We start from the raw sequence: 26,769 nt of genomic DNA, 5'->3' as shown, positions 1-26,769 counted from the left end.
TTTCTTGTAGAACAGGTCTGGTGTTGATGAAATCCCACAGCTTCTGTCTTGGAAGGTCTATAGGGTCTGGGCCTGTGTCTTATGTACTAGCATATGATTCAATACCTAGCTCAGGTTTATTCATGCTCAATATGTCTGTGACTGATTAAATTAGGGATTTCTAGGTAGGTGATGAAAAAGCTGGGAATTATCTCATGAGGGGATCGTAGGGTTTTAAGCAGAAAACGATTTGGTAAAGTATGACAAAAGAAAGACAAATGTTTGAAAGATAATCGAATAGTAGGTTATAAAAGGACAAGGAAGCAACATAAGATTGAAAGAACAAGAACCCAGAATTAGACAGATCTGAGCCACAATTTTCGCTTTACCCCATTCTAGTTTCATGACAAAGAGCCACATACTTAACCTCTAAGTATCTCATGTAAGATGAGTATGTTACTGCTAATCTCAGAAATGCCACAACGGTTGTGAAATCCACTCATTTAACAGTGTCTCTCATGAGTATTTACTTCAAAAATGTTAAATATTATTTATTGACTATTATATTTCCTGAGCAAAGAACTGAGTAAAATCGATGAAAAGCTCTCACAGGCTTGTTTCAAACCTAATTAAACCCGATATTCCTAAAATTTGAGTTATCCAGTATGAGAATAGGTCACAGCATGCAAAATGTGTATGCCCAGCAAGCATGTTTTGAGTGATAAGGATGTCGAGCCACTCTGACTGGTATATTCCAAGAATTGGTTAAACTTTTTGTACCCACCCAGGTAGATTGTGTGTGGTCTTTGCTTCTTTGTGTATTTACTTTTCCCTCTACCCCTAACTACCTTGATCATTCCTCTATTTTTTCTCTCCTTCATAGAATCTATATTCATTTAAGTGAATTAATTAGATCATTTAGGCTATAAATCTCTTACTCTTGCTATTCAAAATAATTCAAATAGACTTAACCTATGATCAAATTTTTTAATTTTTTTTTGTCATTTGAACTTTCCTTGTTTCATCCATCATCTTTGGCAGATTAATTATGCACACTAATTATCCTTAAATACAGCTTTAGTTTTCAAAAGGCAGAATCGTGAAAATGTATCATTGGAAGTGTGCTTTGCTACATTGAGTATATTTTTTTAATTTCAGTTTGGGAAGCAGCATATTGAGAACCTCTTCAGTGACCTACAGGATGGGAGGCGCCTCCTAGACCTCCTCGAAGGCCTGACAGGGCAAAAACTGGTATGTGACTTATTTTTAAGAAAGTTAACTTTAAACTTAGTAGAATTTCAGACCAGAAACTGACAATATAGTTTTATGAGATCTAGTAAAATTACTAGGTACTAATTGAACTAGCAATACCTATTCCTTAGTAAAGGAACTTCGTATGATTTTCATTTGGCATAGTCTACCGCCTGCAGAAAAAGTAAAAATTTCAGTAATATAATTTATATTAATAGATATTACTCAATTTTACTACTTGGTATCTAATCAATTAACTTAATGAAGGCTTTTATACATAATGAATTGAAAAATTATCTTTGTACTTTTGTGTATTTTGAAGTTATTTTACAAAGAACCTGTATGAGTTTATAAATATGGGATAGCATAATAAGGTACGGGCATTATAGTGTAATACATGATAGCATATGTGATGAGAATATCACTTCCTCTTGAACTATTATCTTGTCTAACCAGAGCATTCCTGTGAAGACACATGATTGATATACATGGTTACAGATCAGTTAAGTCATGTTGATCAAGGTCTTAAACTGGGGTGGGAGAATTCAAATTGAAATCCCCTGACAGAAATAATCTTCTTAGATTGCTATTCTAAAAAGTAGAGTTTAAGCCCCCAGTCTTCAGTCATAAATAACTGTTCTACCTATCAAATTCTGCTAAATCATTGCCTTCATTACAACCCCCCGGCACATGCAGATACACGCACAGACACACACAGATTTGGTCATATTTTACAAACTGAAGCTGTCGTTCAAAGTCAGTTAGCAAAAATCCTATCTCCCCCAACCTGCCTCCTATAATGCTTAACGCTAAGCCTCTCTTTTCTCAGTATATATTGTCAGATATCTCTGCGTTTTTGCCTGTATTGTTTCACTTGCCTGTATTTCTTTCTATACTTCTGTCTACCCCAACAGTCTCCCAGAAACCTTGATTTCTCCTCAGTAAAGCTTCCCCCAAATTACCTTTGCTAATTTTTCCCTCTCAAATTCCACAGAACGCTCATTTTTGTCTTGTTTTCAGTGTTGTATGTATGACTGACATCCCTCCTCAATTATATTCTGAAGTCCTATACAGAAGAGGCATACCTTATGCTTTCATTTTTTATCTTCAACTATGTAAGATTAATACTAAAACTGATTCATTTTTCAAGAAGTCTCAACTTGTACTAATATAAGAACAACTTGATGACATATTGAAATAATAACTTTAGTCAAGGGGGAAAAATTCAGATTTATTGCCTTATAGCTAAACTGTTTGATTGGAGCCAATTTGAGGTCGTCGTGTAAACTTGGTCTTAATTTCACTAGTTAGAGATACATTTGTGTATAATTCATCTCTTTTGACTATGAACAATTTACATATATATGGATACGCAATATATTTATAGAAATCAGTGTGTCTCTGTGTATTCTCGTTTCTCCTGTATTCTGAAGTCAGTCCTACTTTCAGTTACCGAATACAGAAGTCCCAGTGTCTTCCAAATGTTCGTGAAAAATCTTTCAAAGATTATGGCTTACTCACCTTGTCCTGGCCCTCTGTTACGAGGCTGTTGTCTCTTCACTTCCAGGTATCTGCATGATCACTTATCCTGTGCTGCAATCCTCTCTGGTCATTTTCCTGGCTGAGTCAACCCATCTATCACCCAAAGCAATTTTGTCAGGGTTAACAAATTTCATACATAATGTTTAAGATAATGAATTTCAGATCCTTTTGTAATTCATAAGCATGATTTGGGTGTTTATACTCAGATAGGAGATATGCCTTCCTCTAAACTTATGATGTTGGCACACTACCCATCTGATATAAAGAAAAAAATCACTAATTTCGGCAAAATTAAAAAATCCGCATGATTTACATTTATGCATATACATACATAGATGGTAAGACAAAATGAACCTAATTAGTAATAGCATTAAAGAAAAAAATACCAAAGTATCCATGAGATTGGCCAGTATAAGGTAAGCTATTGATTGGGAAAAATCACCAAACATTTACACATAGCAGTGTAGATTACATAATTTCAGATACTGCTACTAACAGAATCCATTCACCATTGTTTGTCCTAATCACAGATCTGTTAGCCTTGGTCTGAGGATTTTGCCTTTCTCATAAAGCAGAATCACCTCTAATGAATGCTCCCAATCCCAGAACTCCCATTCGCTATACCTTGTCTTGAATTCTAATAGTTTCTGTAGAGATAACATCTTCTACTCCTAATGGTAGTCATGTATACTATTGAACAGAAATCTTAGTATTCTACTCAGAAGCATCTGCATTTGGATTATTGGCTCAGGACATCCCCAGGGTTAAAAGGAAGGTACTTGCCTTACAATCATAAAATAAGAAATACTCCCCAAGGAGACTCTAATAGGGGCAGATTTTAAGTTCCCACTTCAGGATCAGAAACTGCAGCTTTTTAAAAGAGTAGACTATGTTTGGTTCTAATACGTATGCACATGTGTACATTTAATGTTTGAGTATGATACAAAGGAAAATTTTTGCTAAATCTTATTACTGTATAATTATGTAACTGACTGAAAGGAAATATATGGCTTTTGTCTAACCACTAGGCAGAGGACTGATTTGAGTAATTATTTTCAAAACGTTGAAGTCCTGTAATTACCATTAAACTTGTATACTGTCAATCTATATATACACAAGAAGATTGGTTATTTGCTGATTTTCTTCTGTGTAATTTTTTTTTTTTTTTGGTCGGAATCTTACTCTGTCACCAAGGCTGGGGTCAGTGACATGATCTTGGCTCACTGCAACCTCTGCCTCCCGGGTTCAAGCAATTTTCCTGCCTCAGCCTCCCAAGTAGCTCGGACTACAGGCATGTTCCACCATGCCTGGATAAGTTTTGTATTTTTAGTAGAGATGGGGTTTCACCATGTTGGCCAGGCTGGTCTTGAACTCCTGACCTCAAGTGCGCCACCTGCCTCAGCCTCCCAAAATGTTTGGCTATTGCTTTTTTTTTTTTTTAAATCTAAAGTCTTCCTATGGTCTTACTCTCTTCCTCTTTTTGGTGGAAAGTGGGAAAAATAACAGAATGTAAACCAATATCATTCTGATATTCCTGGAGGAAAATCTAAGAGGTAAAAATGGAGATTCTGGTTCATAAGGTTAGCCTTAATGTTTTGTGAAATCAAAGGAACGAAATGTCAATACGGTGTTATAAAGGATATCAGGCATGTTACCTTGGAGAGTAAGATGGCTTTAGTTTAATTTGGGTTGTTCAGCAGGCAGTGCAAATGATAAGGAGTTCTAGGGTGAGGAACTACTTGAGAAAGACCAGCAGCTTTACTTGAAAGTATAGGAGTTAAATGCAAGACACAGAAATATAGATTATTTGTTTGGTGCATGCACAAGTTAGTTAAGAAGGAAATAAATTTGCAAGACTGGGGCTCTACAGACACAAAAGTTTGGGTCCTGGCTCCATCAATTATTAGTTTCATGGTAATCTATATATTAGATGTTTTAACGTGAGGTTCACTTCTGTGCAATAGGGATGAAACTAACTGCCTTGCAAGGCGGGGATTAAAGGTAGTGAATTGAAAGTACTTGGCACATACTACGAAGTCAATAATATTTATGTTGTACCAACTATGTGACAAGCACCAATCCAAGTGCTTTATGCATATCAACACACTGAATTCTCCCAGAAACCATATGTACAATGGTTTGAGCAATATGAACAATAAGTAGCGCCCTGGACAAGGTCTGGATCCTGTGAGACAGCATGCTTCATGTTTGAGTGAGGGCTTTGGCCTCAAATGCAGAGAAGAAAGTATCTCAAATTCTCTTGTAAATCAGAGCAGTTGTTGTTGAGAGCACATGTTGTAATTTGTGTATGCCTCTTGCTAATACTTTTATTAAGTCCATTTTTAACAGATGAGAAAACTGGTATACAGGGGGATTAAAGTTTTTACGTAGGTCACACAGCACAAAAATGGCAGAGCTGAAAATTGAACCCAGGCAGTCAGCTTTGTAGCTCTTGCCCTTAACTGGTAACTATAATCACCCAAATGTTGATATGAGAACTTTGCAAGTGGTTTGCATTGGCAGTGGGCTTACTTCAGGAACGTCATTGCTGACGGGTATGCAGGAAGGATGAAAAAAACGGGGAGTGAGTAGAGCAGGGAATGAGGTTATATTTCTCTGGGCAGTAGCTAATATGGGCTTTTGTAGTAAGGTAAAAGAAACGAAAATAAGAGTAAATACAACGTATCATAATGGTAGAATTTCTAAAACTCTACAACTTAATAAATGATTTAATTTGTATATTGCAATGAACTATGCAGATGTTGGTTGAAAAATTACACAATAAGCTACAACTTTTGGGATTGAGAATAAAATTAGGGAACCAAAGATGATTGAGGTTTAGAGCTTCAGTGACAAGGACAATTAAGGTAATCTTCACAGAAAAGGTTTCCTTTAACCCTATTTGGCATTATATACTTCTGCTAGAGTCAAATCTGCTTTAAATATTTCTAAAAAGTTTGGGCATTAACTTGTTTTTCTATCTTACTAGAAAATGTTTTTATGCATGCGGATGTTTCTCTCATGGGTGGTCATGCGGTAATCCCCAACTGAGCTATAGAATGAAGGAACAATCATACCAAAATAGGCTTTGTAAAGAAAAAGTGTTTCCATTCTTACAGAGTGGTTGGTTTATGCTAAAAATGTTTCAGGCCAAGGGCAATTAGCCCAAAGTATTTAGATTCATTATATTAATGCCTCACAGGCTCTGTTCATTTACAATTTTCAAGCTTAATAGTGAAATTATAAATGGTTTCATTTCTAGTAGATTGTCGGTCTGTGTGCTGGTCAGTGAACACTCTTTTGTTTTGTTCTCAGCCCAAAGAAAGAGGATCCACAAGAGTTCATGCCCTGAACAATGTCAACAAGGCACTGCGGGTTTTGCAGAACAATAATGTAAGTAGTACCCTGGACAAGGTCTGGATGCTGTGAGACAGCATGCTTCATGTTTGAGTGAGGGCTTCGGCCCCAAATGCAGAGAAAGTATCTGAAATTCTCCTGTAAATCAGACCGGTTCTTACTGAGAGCACATGTTGTAATTCGTGTGTGTCTGATTGTGGCTAATATAATTCAGGAAGCAAATGCATGCTGCCACAGAGGGAAGGGAAAGACATAGTCCTGACCTGATAGGCTGCTCACTGTTTTCAGATTTTACTGCATGCAGCTGTGTTCAGTGGACAAAGTCCTGCAGTGAACTCGGTTTCTTTTTCTCTTTGCTTTTCTTTTTCTTTTCTCTTTTTTCTTTTTTTTTTTTTTTTTTTTGAGATGGAGTCTCACTCTTGTGTCCCAGGCTGGAGTGTAGTGGCATGATCTCAGCTCACTGCAACCTCTACCTTCCGAGTTTAAGCTATTCTCCTGTCTCAGCCTCCCGAGTAGCTGGGATTACAGGCACATGCCACCATGGCCAGCTGATTTTTGTATTTTTAGTAGAGGCAGGGTTTCACCGTGTTGGCCAAGGCTGGTCTCAAACTCCTGACCTCAGGTGATCCACCTGCCTCAGCCTCCCAAAGTGCTGGGATTACAGGTGTGAGCCACTGTGTCCGGTGAACTGTTTCTTATGACAGTGTTTTGTGTGACAAACGGATTTTACTATACCAGATATTTATGTACTAAATGTGTTCAAACCTGATAATGATGTTTGTTCAAATCAAGCCAACACTTATTAAACGCTGTCTCCAAGCATATAAATTAGACAGAAACATCACTACTTTTACTTGGGATATGAATGGCAGATTTGTTTCTTGTTTTGGTTTAGATTTAACTGGATTAAAATACGTGTGTTGTATTAGAAGAAGTAAACAATCACAGCTAAACCAAACAGGCAGGTCAGAGGAGTTCTAATCTCCTCTGAACCACTTGGTGGCTCTTCTCGTGTCATGGTATTGGAGGCAGTCCTTTTTTCTCATTAACATCCTAAAATCTGTCTAATCGACCAATACATTCACCAGGCACTTAGTAGCTCCCTAATTACATTACCCCTCTCTTTCAAAGATAAACTCAAGTACACTGAGTATGTTGATCACTTACTCTTAAAATAACCATAAGCAGGGATAGATTAATAATAACATGTACTCCCTCAAATGTTGCTCAGCTTATCTGGGAGGGAGATGACATTACAGAAGATCTGGAGATGGAAACTGTGCAGCAATTAATTGGCCGATTTTATGAATTCAGGGTCATTGTCACCTTCAACCTATGAAAGTTATTTTACAGAGATGTTTGTCTTATGAAGAAATTAACTGTAGATTTTTCACTTTGCAGCCAGAATAATCTATGAACTGATTTTCTTGTCATTAGTCCGATAGACTCTGGAAATATCAGTGTCATCGACATTATGAAAATTGTTAAAAATATTAAAGTTACACAAAGAAAAATGTCTTTGAAATATCAAAATACCATATTCTGTTTCAAAATGTAACAGTGAAGAAAAGAGCAGAACATAGAAGGTATTATATTTAATTTATTTGATGTAGCTGGACTGTCCCTACCAAGAAAATGTCATTTAAAAAAACAAACTTTTGGATATCCTATAAAAGTCAATCCTGGATAAAGAAAATGTGGTACAGGCCGGGCGCTGTGCTCACGCCTGTAATCCCAGCACTGTGGGAGGCTGAGGCTGGCGGATCACCAGAGGTCAGGAGTTCGAGACCAGCCTGGCCACCATGGTGAAACCCTGTCTCTACTAAAAATACAAAAATTAGCTGAGTATGCTGGTGTGTGCCTGTAATCCCAGCTACTCTGGAGGCTGAGGTAGGAGAATTGCTTGAAACCAGAGGCTGAGGTTGCAGTGAGTGGAGATCGTGCCACTGCACTCCAGCCTGGGAGGCAGAGAGAGAATCCATCTCAAAAACAAAACAAAAAAAAATGTGGTACATATACAGCATGGAATAAAATACTATGCAGCCACAGAAAAGAATTAGATCATGTCCTTTGCAGCAACATGGATGAAGCTGGAGGTCATGATCCTAAGTAAACTAACACAGAAACAGAAAACCAAAATCACACATACTCTCAATAAGTAGGAGCTAAACACTGAATGCACACGAACACAAGGGAACAAAGAGCCAGCAGCAGCTAGTGCTGGGGAACATTGAGACTCCTATGTGATAAATCATGAAAGGGTGTATGGGGGGTGTTACTTGCAAGTATGTTTTGGGAGGTTGTTTGGGCACACATGCTCGGGTTGTACCTGCTAGTACACATACTACATCCCATTGGCATCTAAAATCTCCACCCAGGGGTGTGTGGGTTTTTTTTTTTTTTTTTTTTTACACTATTATAATGAGGAAAAGAATAGGGCAAGTTTTTGGAGGAGTGTGTGCATGCTTGTCAGTGGGGAAAATCCCTAGCATGGTTATCTCTGGCGAGGGCCTGGTAAGTCCCCTTTGGGGCTAGAGGAGCCCAACCACAAGGCCAGACATAATCAGTGTGGCCAGTGTACTCATTGTCCGTTTTGCTGACTGTCAACAGGCCAGCAGTGACTCAGTGAAACAGCATCTCCAGGACTTCTTTTCTCAATGGGGCTCCCTTGCCTGTTAATTTCTGGCTCTCTGCCTACCCCAAGAGAAACAGAAAAATCCTGGCAGTAAAACAGATAATTATAGAAGGAAATCTATATGACTTTGGGATAGGCAAATATTTATGATATGTGAATCCAAAGCATGTTTCAAAAAGAGAAAAGTTAACTTGGACTTGATCAAAATTGAGTTATTGCTATATTCTGGATATGAGCCCTTTGTTTTGAGTTGCAAATGTATTTTCCTTCTCTGTGGATTACCTTTTTACTCACTTAAGTGGTAAATGTTAATAAAAACAAGTTCTCCACTTGGATATTGTTTATTCTTTAAAACTTTATATTTTTATGATCTGTTGAAGAAATACTGGCCTACGCAAAACCATTATAGTATTATATTAGGTTATTATCTATAGATCCATTATTGTTTTACCATTTGATTTTGGATCTATGTTTTACCTGAGATTGATTATTGCATATGGTGTGAGGAATAGGTTAAGACTCAGTTTTTATTTTATTTGAAATCTAATCGACCCACCATTTATTAAAAATAATGCTTCCTCATTGCTTCACAGTACTAAGTGTGTCATAAAAATTTGTCAGTACATATGTGGGTCTATTTTTTTTTTCAGGTTTTGTTTTGGTCACGGATCATTCTTTTATTATACTTTAGGTTTTAGGGTACATGTGCACAATGTGCAGGTTTGTTACATACGTATACATGTGCCATGTTGATGTGCTGCACCCATTAACTCGTCATTTAGCATTAGGTATATCTCCTAATGCTGTCCCTCCCCCCTCCCCCCACCCCACAACAGTCCTGGAGTGTGATGTTCCCCTTCCTGTGTCCATGAGTTCTCATTGTTCTATTTCCACCTATGAGTGAGAACATGCGGTGGTTGGTTTTTTGTCCTTGTGATAGTTTGCTGAGAATGATGGTTTCCAGTTTCATCCATATCCCTACAAAGGACATGAACTCATCCTTTTTTTATGGCTGTATAGTATTCCATGGTGTATATGTGCCACATTTTCTTAATCCAGTCTATCGTTGTTGGATATTTGGGTTGGTTCCAAGTCTTTGCTATTGTGAATAATGCCTCAATAAACATACGTGTGCATGTGTCTTTATAGCAGCATGATTTATAATCCTTTGCGTATATACCCAGTAATGGGATGGCTGGGTCAAATGGTATTTCTAGTTCTAGATCCCTGAGGAATCACCACACCGACTTCCACAATGGTTGAACTAGTTTACAGTCCCACCAACAGTGTAAAAGTGTTCCTATGTCTCCACATCCTCTCCAGCACCTGTTGTGTTTCCTGACTTTTTAATGATGGCCATATTCTAACTGGTGTGAGATGGTATCTCATTGTGGTTTTGATTTGCATTTCTCAGATGGCCAGTGATGATGAGCGTTTTTGCATGTGTTTTTTGGCTGCATAAATGTCTTTTGATAAGTGTCTGTTCATATCCTTCGCCCACTTGTTCATGGGGTTGTTTGTTTTTTTCTTGTAAATTTGTTTGAGTTCATTGTAGATTCTGGATATTAGCCCTTTGTCAGATGAGTAGGTTCTGAAAATTTTCTCCCATTTTGTTCGTTGCCTGTTCACTCTGATGATAGTTTCTTTTGCTGTGCAGAAGCTCTTTAGTTTAATTAGATCCCATTTGTCAATTTTGGCTTTTGTTGCCATTGCTTTTGGTGTTTTAGACATGAAGTCCTTGCCCATGCCTATGTCCTGAATGGTATTGCCCAGGTTTTCTTCTAGGGTTTTCATGGTTTTAGGTCTAACATGTAAGTCTTTGATCCATCTTGAATGAATTTTTGTATAAGGTGTAAGGAAGGGATCCAGTTTCAGCTTTCTACATATGGCTAGCCAGTTTTCCCAGCACCATTTATTAAATAGGGAATCCTTTCCCCATTGCTTGTTTTTTGTCAGGTTTGTCAAAGATCAGATAGTTAGATATGCGGCATCATTTCTGAGGACTCTGTTCTGTTCCATTGATCTATATCTCTGTTTTGGTACCAGTACCATGCTGTTTTGATTGCTGTAGCCTTGTAGTATAGTTTGAAGTCAGGTAGTGTGATGCCTCCAGCTTTGTTCTTTTGGCTTAGGATTGACTTGGCAATGTGGGCTCTTTTTTAGTTCCATATGAACTTTAAAGTAGTTTTTTCCAATTCTGTGAAGAAAGTCATTGGTAGCTTGATGGGTATGGCATTGAATCTATAAATTACCTTGGGCAGTATGGCCATTTTCACGATATTGATTCTTCCAACCCATGAGCATGGAATGTTCTTCCATTTGTTTGTATCCTCTTTTATTTCATTGAGCAGTGGTTTGTAGTTCTCCTTGAAGAGGTCCTTCACATCCCTTGTAAGTTGGATTCCTAGGTATTTTATTCTCTTTGAAGCAATTGTGAATGGGAGTTCACTCATGATTTGGTTCTCTGTTTGTCTGTTATTGGTGTCTAAGAATGCTTCTCATTTTTGCACATCGATTTTGTATCCTGAGACTTTGCTGAAGTTGCTAATCAGCTTAAGGAGGTTTTGGGCTGAGACAATGGGGTTTTCTAGATATACAATCATGTCATCTGCAAACAGGGACAATTTGACTTCTTCTTTTCCTAATTGAATACCTTTTATTTCCTTCCCCTGCCTAATTGCACTGGCCAGAACTTCCAACACTAGGTTGAATAGGAGTGGTGAGAGAGGGCATCCCTGTCTTCTGCCCGTTTCCAAAGGGAATGCTTCCAGTTTTTGTCCATTCAGTATGATGTTGGCTTTTGGTTTGTCATAGCTAGCTCTTATTATTTTTGAGATACGTCCCGTCAATACCTAATTTATTGAGAGTTTTTAGCATGAAGGGTCGTTGAATTTTGTCAAAGGCCTTTTCTGCATCTTTTGAGATAATCATGTGGTTTTTGTCTTTGGTTCTGTTTATATGCTGGATTACATTTATTGATTTGTGTATGTTGAACCAGCCTTGCATCCCAGGGATGAAGCCCACTTGATCATGGTGGATAAGCTTTTTGATGTGCTGCTGGATTGGGTTTGCCAGTATTTTATTGAGGATTTTTGCATCAGTGTTCATCAAGGATATTGGTCTGAAATTCTCTTTTGTGGTTGTGTCTCTGCCAGGCTTTGGTATCGGGATGATGCTGGCCTCATAAAATGAGTTAGGGAGGATTCCCTCTTTTTCTATTGATTGGAATAATTTCAGAAAGAATGGTAGCAGCTCCTCCTTTGTACCTCTGGTAGAATTCAGCTGTGAATCCATCAGGTCCTGGACTTTTTTTGGTTGGTAAGCTATTGATTATTGCCACAATTTCAGAGGCTGTTATTGGTCTATTCAGTGATTTAACTTCTTCCTGGTTTAGTCTTGGGAGGGTGTATTTGTCGAGGAATTCATCCATTTCTTCTAGATTTTCTAGTTTATTTGCGTAGAGGTGTTTGTAGTATTCTCTGATGGTAGTTTGTATTTCTGTGGGATCGGTGGTTGATATCCCCTTTATCATTTTTTATTGAATCTATTTTATTCTTCTCTCTTTTCTTCTTTGTTAGTCTTGCTAGAGGTCTATCAATTTTGTTGATCTTTTCAAAAAACCAGCTCCTGGATTCATTAATTTTTTGAAGGGTTGTTTATGTCTCTATTTCCTTCAGTTCTGGTCTGATTTTAGTTATTTCTTGCCTTCTGCTAGCTTTTGAATGTGTTTGCTCTTGCTTCTCTAGTTCTTTTAATTGTGATGTTAGGGTGTCAATTTTAGATCTTTCCTGCTTTCTCTTGTGGGCATTTAGTGCTATAAATTTCCCTCTACACACTGCTTTGAATGTGTCCCAGAGATTCTGGTATGTTGTGTCTTAGTTCTCGTTGGTTTCAAAGAACATCTTTATTTCTGCCTTCATTTTGTTATGTACCCAGTAGTCATTCAGGAGCAGGTTGTTCAGTTTCCATGTAGTTGAGCGGTTTTGAGTGAGTTTCTTGATCCTGAGTTCTAGTTTGATTGCACTGTGGTTTGAGAGACAGTTTGTTTTAATTTCTGTTCTTTTACATTTGCTGAGAAGTGCTTTAGTTCCAACTATGTGGTCAATTTTGGAATAGGTGTGGTGTGGTGCTGAAAAAAATGTACATTCTGTTGATTTGGGGTGGAGAGTTCTGTACAAGTCTATTAGGCCACTTTGTGCAGAGCTGAGTTCAATTCCTGGGTATCCTTGTTAACTTTCTGTCTCATTGATCTGTCTAATGTTGACAGTGGGGTGTTAAAGTCTCCCATTATTATTGTGTGGGAGTCTGAGTCTCTTTGTAGGTCACTCAGGACTTGCTTTATGAATCTGGATGCTCCTGTGTTGGGTGCATGTATATTTAGGATAGTTAGCTCTTCTTGTTGAATTGATCCCTTTACCATTATGTAATGGCCTTCTTTATCTCTTTTGATCTTTGTTGGTTTAAAGTCTGTTTTATCAGAGACTAGGATTGCAACCCCTGCCTTTTTTTTTTTTTTTCCCCTTTTGCCGCGTAGATCTTCCTCTATCCCTTTATTTTGAGTCTAGGTGTGTCTCTGCATGTGAGATGGGTTTCCTGAATACAGCACACTGTTGGGTCTTGACTGTTTATCCAATTTGCCAGTCTGTGTCTTTTAATTGGAGCATTTAGACCATTTTCATTTAAAGTTAATATTGTTATGTGTGAATTTGATCCTGTCATTATGATTTCAGCTGGTTATTTTGCTCATTAGTTGATACGGTTTCTTCCTAGCCTTGATGGGCTTTACATTTTGGCATGTTTTTGCAGTGGCTGGTACCAGTTTTTCCTTTCCATGTTTAGTGCTTCCTTCAGGAGCTCTTTTAGGGCAGGCCTGGTGGTGACAAAATCACTCAGCGTTTGCTTGTGTGTAAAGTATTTTATTTCTCCTTCACTTATGAAGCTTAGTTTGGCTGGATATGAAATTCTGGGTTGAAAATTCTTTTCTTTAAGAATGTTGAATATCGGCCCCCACTCTCTTCTGGCTTGTAGAGTTTCTGCTGAGAGATCAGCTGTTAGTCTGATGGGCTTCCCTTTGTGGGTAACCTGACCTTTCTCTCTGGCCGCCTTTAACATTTTTTCCTTCATTTCAACTTTGGTGAATCTGACAATTATGTGTCTTGGAGTTGCTCTTCTCGAGGAGTATCTTTGTGGCATTCTCTGTATTTCCTGAATCTGAATGTTGGCCTGCCTTGCTAGATTGGGGAAGTTCTCCTGGATAATATCTTGCAGAGTGTTTTCCAACTTGGTTCCATTCTCCCCGTCACTTTCAGGTACACCAATGAGATGTAGATTGGTCTTTTCACACAGTCCCATATTTCTTGAAGGCTTTGTTAGTTTCTTTTTATTCTTTTTTCTCTAAACTTCCCTTCTCGCTTCATTTCATTCATTTCGTCTTCTGTCACTGATACCCTTTCTTCCAGTTGATCACATTAGCTCCTGAGGCTTCTGCATTCTTCATGTCGTTTTTGAGCCTTGGCTTTCAGCTCCATCAGCTCTTTTAAGGACTTCTCTGCATTGATTATTCTAGTTATCCATTCGTCTTATTTTTTTTCAAAGTTTTTAACTTCTTTGCCATTGGTTTGAATTTCCTCCTGTAGCTTGGAGTAGTTTGATCATTTGAAGTCTCCTTCTCTCAGCTAGTCAAAGTGATTCTCCATCCAGCTTTGTTCCGTTGCTGGTGAGGAACTGCGTTTCTTTGGAGCAGGGGAGGTGCTCTGCTTTTTAGAGTTTCCAGTTTTTCTGCTCTGTTTTTTCCCCATCTTTGTGGTTTTATCTACTTTTGGTCTTTGATGATGGTGACGTGCAGATGGGTTTTTGGTGTGGATGTCCTTTCTGTTTGTTAGTTTTCCTTCTACCAGATAGGACCCTCAGCTGCAGGTCTGTTGGAGTTTGCTAGAGGTCCACTCCAGACCCTGTTTGCCCGGGTATCAGCAGCAGTGGCTGTAGAACAGCGGTGGCTGCTGAACAGTGGATATTGGTGAACCTCAAATGCTGCTCCCTGATCGTTCCCCTGGGAGTTTTGTCTCAGAGGAGTACCTGGCTGTGTGAGGTGTCAGCCTGCCCCTACTGGGGGGTGCCTCCCAGTTAGGCTGCTCTGGAGTGAGGGACCCACTTGAGGAGGCAGTCTGCTCGTTCTAAGATCTCCAGCTGCGTGCTGGGAGAACCACTACTCTCTTCAAAGTTGTCAGACAGGGACATTTAAGTCTGCAGAGGTTACTGCTGTCTGTTTGTCTGTCTGTGCCCTGCCCTCAGAGGTGGAACCTACGGAGGCAGGCAGGCCTCCTTGAGCTGTGGTGGGCTCCACCGAGTTTGAGCTTCCCAGCTGCTTTGTTTACCTAATCAGGCCTGGGCAATGGTAGGCACCCCTCCCCCAGCCTGGCTGCCGACTTGGAGTTTGATCTCAGACTGCTATGTTAGCAATCAGTGAGACTCTGTGGGCATAGGATCCTCCGAGCCAGGTGTGGGATATACTCTCTTGGTCTGCCATTTTTTAAACCTGTTGGAAAAGCACAGTATTAGGGTGGGAGTGACCTGATTTTCCAGGTGCCATCTGTCACCGCTTTCTTTGACTAGGAAAGGGAACTCCTCGACCCCTTTTGCTTCTTGAGTGAGGCAGTGCCTCGCCCTGCTTTGGCTCGTTCATGGTTCACTGCACCCACTGTCCTGCACCCATTGTCTGGCACTCCCTAGTGAGAGGAACCTGGTACCTCAGATGGAAATGCAGAAATCACCTGTCTTCTGCGTTGCTCATGGTGGGAGCTGTAGACCGGAGCTGTTCCTATTAGGCCATCTTGGCTCCACCCTCCATAAGTCGGTCTATTTTTGCACTTCAGTTCACTTCCATTGTTCTGTCTCTCTCTACACCCACAAATACTATGTCATGTGGAGTAATGTAGTTTTATAATACAGCCTAGTATCTGGTGAACTAGGTTCTTCCACTTTGTTCAAGATTTTATTGTTTATTGGCCCTTTGTGTTTTTGTATTTGTTTTGCAATCTTTTCTGTTTCTATGTACATTCAATTGAAGTATGATTAACATTGAGTTAAATCTATACAGAATAATTGACACATTTACAATAGGGAGTATCGCAGTCATCTGTTTTTCTTGATTTTAAAAAAAATTTTAGGTTTTATAGAATGAGAGACTAAAGTTGAACAGGAACACAAAAGGTGTTCACAAATTCAAGCATCATATTTAAGAAATGTTTAACCTCAGCAGTAATTGGGGAAATTTAAATTAAAACCGTAATGAGATACGAGTACAAAATTACTGAAATGACTGAACTAGACTACTAATGTCAGATGTTAATGAGGACATGGATCACCTGGAATCCTCACAACTAACTTGTGGAAATATAATTCAGACAACTAATTAAAGAGTTGGGTATGATCTACTAAATGTGAAAATGCACATTTCTTACCAGCCATCAGTTCTATTGTAGACATGTAAGTTACAGAAATACATTTCCCAGTTTGCAAAAAACACATATGTATGAGAATGTTCTTAGCAATTTTATTTGTGATAGCCCAAACTGGGAGTGACTGATATATTCTCATGATGTGATATTACAGAGCAATGAAAATGACCACATGATAGCTATACAGAATATACAAGATGAAGTTGTTAAAATATATTTGAGTGAAATGAGTGAGACGAAGTATACCTACTATGATTTCTTTCAATTAAATTTCAAAAACGGACAAAATGTTTCCATGGGTTTAAAATTGAAGAGAGTGGTTAACTTTTGCAAGTCAGCAAAATAATGCATAAGAGAATCTTCTGAGGTGCTCACTGTTCTATGTTTTGACCCGATAGCTGTTACACATGTGTATTTACTGTGAGAAAACTCAAGTTGTACACTTACGTATAACTTTCTACATGCATATTACACTTCAATTAAAAGAGGAACTTATGAGGGGAATGTAAACCTGATCTTTCAACCTCCAAAACTCCAAACAAGGGCCATATATATCAATCTGGTCATAGACCCCATGTTTTCTAATGAAATTATTAAATGAATATAAGTGAATATAAAATTAGAATATGATGTCATATGAATCTCTTCAGGGATGGCCACATCTCTTATAGAAAATATAGAACCTCCTAATGTTTTAGTAGGGAAAAGGCCTCAAAATAATGGCTTAAGTTGGAGAAGTTGTTCAAAAGCAGATGTTAACAGTGCTTTCGTCTGAGCTAGGGCTTTAATGGGGAGCTGCATAAGATGCTGGCCTATGCGTTAGAGGACAAAACCTCAAGACATTCTCATGCAGAAACCAAACGTGGAACAAAGGAACCTTTACATTAGCCTGTGGCTGAACAATAACATATGGATGTTCAAAAGTAAATGCAGGCTGGGCACGGTGGTTCATGCCTGTAATCCCAGCGCTTTGGGTGGCTGAGGCAGGTGGATCATGAGGTCAAGAAATTGAGACCATCCTGGCCAACATGGTAAAACCCCGTCTCTACTAAAAACACAAAAATTAGCTAGGCGTGGTGGTGTGCACCTGTAGTCCCAGCTACTTGTGAGGCTGAGGCAGGAGAATCACTTGAACCTGGGAGCAGAGGTTGCAGTGAACCGAGATCGCGCCACTGCACTCCAGTCTGGCCACAGATTGAGACTGTCTCAAAAAAAAAAAAAAACATTATCTTCTAATTTTCCATTTTGTAATAAGTAGAAAGAAAAATGGAAAACATCTGTAAGTACAACTTTAGTCTGATTATTAGGAAGAATAAATCAACATGCTCAAGCAGGATTTTGTTTCTAAAGATGAGCTTGTTCTCTATCAATGAGTCTGTGCAGGATATAAATACTCACATTGAAAAAGTCCTATCTGTTAAAATTTCCTTTTAAAATTCACAGTTATATAAGATGATTGATTGGTATCAGAGTAAACATAACCCTTTCTGTCATAGAGATTACAGCCACATGTTATGCAATATGAAGCATATATACTTAGTGACAGTTAAGTGAATAAAAAAGAGATAAATAGAATAAGAGGTTTGAGAAGACCTTTTTGTTCAGTTCCTACATGAGCAGAGATCTGGAGAAAGGGAGTGAGCCTTGAAATTGTCTATACGAAGATGGGTTAGGCAGAGTAATAAAGACCTTGAGGTGAAAAAGCATTTGGAATGAGGGCTTAGCAGGTGGAGTAGACTGAGTGTAGAGATAAAGGAAATATAGCAGAGAAGGGGAGTAGAGAGGTAGTAACGTGGGGGTGGGAAGAACAAAGCATGGTGAGCCATTGTTGGCATTTGGACTCAGGTCTCAATGAGATGACAATGACAAAATCAAAACGCTACTAGAAATTAAATGGGTCATATATCAGGTTATTTTAAAAATCAGTAATAGTTCCAAGTCTTTGCTATTGTGAATAGTGCCGCAATGAACAGATGTGTGCATGTGTCTTTATAGTAGAATGATTTATAATCCTTTGGGTATATACCCAGTTAACAGGATTGCTGGGTCAAACGGTGTTTCTAGTTCTAGATCCTTGAGGAATCGCCACGCTGTCTTCCACAATGGTTGAACTAATTTACATTCCTACCAACAGTGTAAAAGCATTCCTATTTCTCTATATTCTCTCCAGCATCTTTTGCTGACTTTTTAATGATTGCCATTCTAACTGGTGTGAAATGGTATCTCATTGCGGTTCTGATTTGCATTTTTCTAATGACAAGTGATAAGCATTTTTTCATATGTGTGTTGGCCAAATGTCCATCAATGATAGACTGGATTAAGAAAATGTGGTACATATACACCATGGAATACTATGCAGCCATAAAAAAAGAATGAGTTCATGTCCTTTGCAGGGACATGGATGAAGCTGGAAGCCATCATTCTCAGCAAACTAAAACAAGAACAGAAAACCAAACACCACATGTTCTGACTCATAAGTAGGAGCTGATCAATGATAACACCTGGACACAGGGAGGGGAACATGACACACCATGGCCTGTCAGAGGGATCTAGGGGAGGGGTTAGAATTAGGTGAAATACCTAATGTAGGTGACGGGTTGACGGGTACAGCAAACCACTATCTCAGGTGTATAACTATGTAACAAACCTGCACATGTACCCCAGAACTTAAAGTATAATAAAAAAATACAAAAACATGAAAAATCAGTTACAGAATACTAACAAACTTAGTGTCATTTTATTCAAGAAAGTTATAGTCAATAACGGAAATGTATCGCATAGTAGAAATGCTGCTAAATCCATAAAGAAAAATGGATGGAAATACATTTTTAGAGCCATTAATTTACCACTGTCAAGTTTACAACATATTTAACAGCAAAAGATTGAGACTACAAATAACTGTAGATTTAATAGTGATTTTCTGTATCTTGACATTCCATAGTAGATATTTCTGTAAAATGTGAGCATTATCAATAAATCTCCCTATAAAGTTGGATGTGCAGGAAAAGCAATAGTTTAAAAATTTCAGTTACATTAACTAAATTCAAATCTGAACTCTCAACAAGGCATTCAGAAAATTGTATGTCTGTCATTATTGGGAATGTTCTTCCCTAAACCTTGGGAATGGCCAGAGTTCAGTAGATCTACGTGGTGTCTTTCATAGGGCAAAAGCATTTTCATCTTCAGTTCATTGGGGTATCCACTGATATATTCACTATACAGTTTTAATGTGTCTTGTGAAGTCAAGTGTATTAACTGTCCTGATATTAAACACGTGGCGTACACAAAAAGTTGGAGAGTGTAATGAGGGGAATATTTATAGAAACGTGGGCAGGATTAAAGGAAGAAACAATGGTGTGAAGAATGCAGGGATTCGCGTGAGTTAGTAACATTTGCTATATCTAAACCTAAGCAGTCAAGGGGAGAGGGCTTTTAATTTGATAAAATCCCTCACTTTGGGAGAGGGCCACTGGACACAACGGTGAACTGAGCCCCTAGGTATCTAAAGAATGCAGTTATTTTCAAATCATTGCCTGGTGAAGTTGAGAGAAGTGATACCTTAGCCTCTCCTTAGAATCCTCCAATGTCCTGCCAGTGCTGCTCCTTAGTTTAGTCTAACTAGAAGTCCAAGGTTAAGAGATTCCAGGTGATGTAGGCATCACATACGAAGAAGAGGTGAAGAAATTTGGTGGGTTAGTGAAGTAGGAGTGGAAAACAATATAATCGGCATTCCAGGTGTCTAGTTTTGTTTTGTTTCTGTGCGAAATGAGGACTTGAGAATCTGCATGCCGAGAACTCTGATGTTGGGTAGGGCCCGGTGTCGTTGGATGCATCAGGGAGCCAATCACCTTTGAGGCCATACCACTTCTATTTGATGACAGAGTAGAAGTGGTTTCTGGCTAATTTGGGGACTAAGGACTCCTTCCTACTCCTCTGGGGAAAACCAGAGCCAGAAAAGAAAGACACGCTAAGAGTCACTTCGGATATCTTCCCTTCATTGTAAACTTATTAAAGGCATAGGAAAATAGTAAAAAAAACTTTCCTGCCACATACACAAAATATAAATGGATAATATATTTGAATGCAGTGAAAATGTCATTAAATACACTTTCAAAATTCATGCTATTTAATAACAGTAGAAACTAATAATATACTTATAAATTGAATTTGATTAAGGTTTGTTAAATAAGAAACCAAGAGTATAAAACTACATTTGTGAAGGAAAAAGCATTCCATATGAAAACCCATGAGAAATGGCTCAGGCTCTACTGAGAGGTTGAATTTTTGTCTTTGATTTCATCTTCATTAAAAAAAAAACAAGAAATTGAATCAAGCTTTCAACTAAAAATGTTACAAAAATGCTTTAAGGAAAGTGGGAACTAAAGATATAGAAGAAACACTAGATAAAATATAAAGCTAGTTCCTTATAATATGAAATAAATTAATATCTTATGAATGTGATCCGGACAAGGAGGGAGAAAAACAAATGTATGCAGTTTAAAAATGGAAGGGAAATATTAATGAGATGTAGAAGCCAAGAACGGGTTTTACACAGAAATACATATATGTTTATTATAAAAAATGAAGTTGAGGCCGAACGTGGTGGCTCACACCTGTAATCCCAGAACTTTGGGAGGCTGAGGCGGGCAGATCACCTGAGGTCAGGAGTTCGAGACCATCCTGGCCAACATGGCAAAACCCTATCTCTACTAAAAATAAAAAAAAATAGATGGGTATGGTGGCCGGCGCCTGTAATTCCAGCTACTGGGGAGGCTGAGGCATGAGAATCACTTGAACCCGGGAGGGGGAGGTTGCAGTGAGCGGTGATCATACTCTCGCATTCTAGTCTGGGGGATTGAGCAAGACTCTGTGTCCAAAAAAAATTTTTTTTTTTTTTTTGAATACCAGTGATAAGTTTGTCCACACACCAAGAAATTGATAATTGCTAATAGAAAATCATATGAACAGCCTCCTAATTCTATAAACCTATCAAAAGAAACCCTGGTTTAAAAAATCCCTCAAAAAATTAGCCCTCTCATTTTTAAAGGGAATATTAGAAGTGTCTTTTAAAAATGATACTTTTTGGTAATTTCTGGATCATTAGATCAAGGTCATTTTGTCTTTTCTTTTTTCCTTAGGGTCTCCTCCATTTTAGCCTGTCCCTCTGCCATAAATCACTAGTTCTGGCATGTTTTGTAGTTCTAAACCACTTCCTCAATTTAACCTTGTTCCTCAGTTTCCTTTCCTTTCCCTGTCCTGGCGTTTAACTTGTTATCGTCACTTGAATGCCACTCAGCTTATATCTGTAGAGCTCAGACACTACGTTTGTGTTCCCATTTGCGTTCTTTGTGGTGGCTGTTTTAGCATGAAGTTATCCCTGCTGTCAACAACGTATTTTGGAAAGCCACTTATTGAGAAGAAAGTACTTGTAAGTGCAGGGATACCTTTATTGCGGTATTTGCTGAGAGCAAAGCTCATTTGTAATAGTTGGTTGTGATTCTAAAAAGCAAACAAAATACAAAATCCTGAGAAACCGGAGACTATGCTACTAAGTGTTTATTCTTGTCTCCACATCAGCTCTAGGTAAAAACGTATCCACAGCTTCTTTTTATTTACAAGCTTTTGAAGGTAGAGCAAATCCCAGCTAAGATGAAACATCTCTTATACAGCCATTCTATTATTTCTTTGCTCTGTCTCACTTTGGTTTGTAAGTAGTGCCTTTTTATTAGGCATTTTAAATTCAATTCTACACTTACTCTGTTCTCTCAAAGATATTTAATGGGTAATTTAAACTTGTTTATTAGTGTATTTTCCTTGGATATAACTAAGTTCTAATCAGTGAGTATTCTGTATTAGATATTTGCACTTTTAATAATTTTGTGCCTAGTTTAATGATTAATTTTTTGTCTGGTAAAGGAACTTAGAAATTACAAATTTGTTAAAGATTTAACTGTGATGCTTTAAACTACACCTCCCCCCGCCCCTAGATGTATTATGATCTGTCTTCCTTTCTCCAAGCCTGTGTCCTCGTCTTCCCTCTTAAGATTTCCATGCTTACATTTTATGAATTCTAATGCCTTTTATAAAGATTCATACAAAAGGTAGAGTGTTGAAATATACCCTAGGAACATTACCAAGACTTTGCCGACTTAATATAATTTAATATTAACTGACACGGTTGTAGATCTAATAATTATGTTCATTGTACCAGCTCATCAATTGTCTATCACAAGGTGGTAAGTTTTTACCAAGTAACTTCACATCTACAATGTGAGATACTACAAAGCAAATAGAGTCATTGCTGTACGTTAAACCACAAATCTATGGTGAGTATTTAAAAAGCTTGGGGTGGAAATTCAGATGACAGCTATGTTCAAATATTCACTTAATTCCAGCATTGGAAAATTGTCACTGAATTAGATTGAATGGTTGTCAAATGTCACTGATCTGAAAAATGATGTTCTGTTCACATACTGGTGTATAATGTTAGATAAAGAGGATTCTGAAATGTTCTTTAAAACTAGTATTTTATGTGTCCTTTAAATATTCAGAAACTTAAATAGCCATGTAATACATATTTTTGAGCGTGTCAGAATATATTATATTTGACTATAAACTACTTCCATTTATTACTCATAAAATCTAGTATTTAAGTATAAATTCCAAATTTAATTTGTTAGATAAATATTTCTTACACAAAATTGTCAGCCCACACAATAGGCCTGTAAAATATCTGCACTTTATATGAATTAATTCTCAAGTTTGCAGAAGAGGGTAGATCTTGTTAACTCTGTAACTTATCAACTATAGGGTCTTTGCCAAATGATTCTATGACTTTTATTCACTTTATCATCTGCGAAATGCATTAATAGTAAATGTTTACTTCTTTCAAAATACTTGTTATGGAAGATACAAATATACAAACATAATGTCGTATTCATTAAACTCACATCCAGATGCAATGTAATATAACTACTCTTAAATTGCAGCGTGTTCTCATTTAAAATAATTTTCTGGGTGAGTTGTTTATCTTCCCATCCCCCTTAGTATACCTCTTGCTTTAAGGGAAAATAGTATTGATACATTTCTTGTACATTCAACTTAAAATTGAGATAGCCAGTTACCTATTAGGTTCACATATGGAGGTCAGCTGGGATAATAATTATATGACTATAAATACTATTGTTTAAAAATATTTCTTATTATGTCACTGAGGTATCTTTTAAGATTTTTATTGTAGCTATTGCTTTTTTTTCCTTGAAATTAGTATACCTGACTTGAGCTTAGAAAGTTGGGGTATATGGGTTGATTTTGTTGTTCAAGTGACATTCTATATTGCCAGATAAAAGATACATAGTTATAAAAATTCAAATTAAATAATATACTGAAACTATATATATATCTTTCATTCTAAATTATGAAAGTATTGAGGACAGTGTCCATTTACTCAAGCAGTGCCCTCTTATATATATTCTATATAAGGAATTTTGTTGAGTTTATAGAGCTACTTTCCCAAAAAGTTTAGTTTGCATTTTATTAATACGTTAAACCAGACTACCTATATCAAAACTTTTATTTTGATATGTTTGTTTTAATGTCTTTCATGCTATTAAATGTTCATATTTTCTTAGGATTATAAGATACTTGTATGAACTGCCTCAATTCTTTATTGTGAAAGAAGCAGTATATAAATAAATGAAAACATGACTCCATTAAAAAGAATTCTCCTGCGATGTATCAGAGTGATCATAAACATATCCAAAATATAGAGGAAATTTAACATTTCACTTGTCCATAAGCAATTTGTTGAAACAGTCTATTTTTAGATTTATCTCTATTCTTAACATTCTATGCGTGGCATATAGTGAGTGGTCAAAAATAGTTAAAGAATGACTAAACATGTAAAACTTAATCATTGAAGGTAGAGATAGCATCTTTGTAGTGAGTACCCAGAATTAAATCTTGTAATATAGTTGAGGTCAAAATGTGCTTCAAAAATTATTATCTAATGTAAATTTCTATATCTGAATCAAAAATAATCCTTGAAATATGGAGATACCGAAAGGATTAAAAAACTGTCATTGGAAAGCCAGGTCCACGGTGGCAATATGGCACACCCTTTATGTTGTATATATTGACCTATTTATGATTTAATAATAAAAAGATTCAATACATGCATCTCTCAATGGAAGAAAATAGATATGATTTATGCCCGTAAGTCTTGAAATTTTAAACAGCATAAATCTTAAACGTGGTATAAAAGCACATGCTGCAGGGCAATGAAACTACTTTGCCTTTCCTGTATTTTTTATCTTTTTAAAATGCATTATATTTAGAAGGATTATATAAATACTTGAGAAGTTTCTCTTGAATATGGAGAAGTCTTTAGCTTGGCTACATGATGGCAGACATCAAAGACATTTAACATGTTTAAAAAGGAAATTCTGTTTAGAATGTTGGAAAGAACTTCTCGGTTTATGTATATTTTACGAGAAAGAAATGAATATGAAAGAACCAAATAGATGGTGGAAGTACATGCTTGAGGTTTCAGTGTCAGGAAGGATATTTACATAATAAATTTCAATGCGTGGAATTTCCCCTTTAGTTATTGTTTCAGATTCTGTTTAAGGAAATCAACTCAAACTTTAAGGATATTTAATGGTTCCTTTCATAATCTTTTTGTTTTTGTGAAATTATTTTATAATAGTTTGTACCATTTCATATCTAGTTAAAATCACCAAGACTGAGTGAAAAGGTGGCTTACCCTTATCCCCCTCCCTTAGCTAATTTTAAAAATGCTCATATTTTATACTGCATATGAGGGAACAAAAGGGACTTCTCCTTAGGACAAATATCAAACTCTGAAATGATCTGGGAGAACCACTTCCTTTGAAACAAATGTGAAGAAACCACCTGCTTTAGTCTAATTTCAATTGGCTGAGTGAGGCAGGATGTGTTTTCATTAGAGCCTGTAGCTCTGAAATGTCCTTGACCTGGTTGTCTAAAAAGGCAAGAAGACGCAGATAGCACCTATTATAAAGATGATGGTTCCCCTGTGAATGAGATATAACTTTCTGCAACTTCCAAGTTAAAACCGCAAATGCTTAAATGATACACAAAACTCTAAACATCCATCTCTCTCTGCATCTAACAAAAATAAAATGGTATGAAAAAATTCATTAAAGCTTTGTCAGAACTTTGTCACCTCTCTTTTTCTCATACACAAACCACCACACACACACACACACACACACACACACACACACACACACACGTACATATCTTACAGGAATATAACTCTTAGTTTTATTCATCATTTTCCCTTCTCTCTCTCCTTCTGCTCTGCCCTAAGAACTTCCATTTTCATTATTTGACTTGGTTATTGAAATTTTCAAGTTACATGCCCCACATTCTGACATCTTATTTACTATTTTCTGTTTGATGAACCCTAGTCTGCTATTCTTCTTTCTGTAAAGCAGATCAAAAATAACACCAACTTGTTCCTGTCAGTAATCTTTCAGAAAACCATCATATTTCAGGTTTGCCTTAATCTTAACGTGTTTTCTTAAGTATTCTTAAATTTTGAATATATCAATATAATAAGTATAAATCCTTTTACTGTAAACTACCATGAGATATCTAATCTTAGCTTGAATAAAATATCGACGATGGTAGAAATTACATCCATGTTCCAGAAGGAAACTGGGATAAAACATAACAGCAAGGTTTTTTGCCTGTCTTGAATAAGTAAATGACGAGAATTATTCCTCATAGCCCAGTGGTTAGTAAACTCATTTAGGAGGTAGAGTACCTGGAAGTAAATGCTCCCTGAAATCATTGTATATTAATCTTAGAAGTACTAAATATATATTGTTATACAAAAGTATATATTGTAAGTACTAGTGTGGAGATAGAAGAGGGACCCCCTTAAATTCTTGTCCTATGCCTTTAAAATAGACAGCAGGAGACGTCATACTAAAGAATAATTCAATGTATTAGGTTTTCTATGTGCAATTCTTACAGACTGCTTATTCTAACTTGAGATGTTTCTAAAGAGTTCACATTTTAATATTCTACTGGAGTCACTATAAGTTTCCATTATGTCAAAGCAAACGATGGAGATTTTCTATCCTCCAAAATTACATTTGAATAAAGCAACTTCGAAAGATAACAGTGTAAAACTCTGAGACAGCATCCCATGTTACTTTATGAGTCAAATCTTAGGCCTGTTGACAGGAACTACAAAAGCCAATTGTCCTGCGTAGGTTAACTTATTTCTGCAAAAATTCAAGGCATGGTATTACATTTTCACACAGAATATCAATTTTCACACCTATTCATTTGTATCAGATGCTTTCATTCTGTAAAACAGGAAACTAGAACTTTGGGTAACCATAGTGACCCTAATATTTAATTTCCAGCCATAGAGTGCTTGTCACAACACCGATACACACAGTAGGCTCGTACATTAACATATATGTCATACTAATGTTTTCTGTTTTGCTTAGTAGACAGATGTAATCATTCACTTCACACAGATTTTAAAAG

General features: G+C 37.1%; 1 protein-coding gene and 1 non-coding gene across 2 annotated transcripts in view; both read left to right on the top strand.

Moving 5' to 3' along the window:
* The first annotated feature begins 1,129 nt into the window (after positions 1–1,129).
* DMD (dystrophin) overlaps positions 1,130–26,769 on the top strand; it is a 1,770,560-nt gene continuing 1,744,920 nt past the window's right edge. Inside the window, exons 1-2 of the mRNA XM_030807549.1 lie at positions 1,130–1,230; positions 6,088–6,165. The gene's annotated coding sequence lies outside the window, so the exon portion shown is untranslated. The remainder of the gene's footprint in view (positions 1,231–6,087; positions 6,166–26,769) is intronic.
* LOC115833481 lies at positions 2,935–3,033 on the top strand. Its single transcript, XR_004028909.1, has one exon. It is a non-coding gene; the product is annotated as a small nucleolar RNA U13 (small nucleolar RNA).

This window comes from Nomascus leucogenys, chromosome X (assembly GCF_006542625.1).
Source record: "Nomascus leucogenys isolate Asia chromosome X, Asia_NLE_v1, whole genome shotgun sequence".
Taxonomy (NCBI): domain Eukaryota; kingdom Metazoa; phylum Chordata; class Mammalia; order Primates; family Hylobatidae; genus Nomascus; species Nomascus leucogenys.
This window is presented reverse-complemented; position numbering and strand designations above follow the sequence as displayed.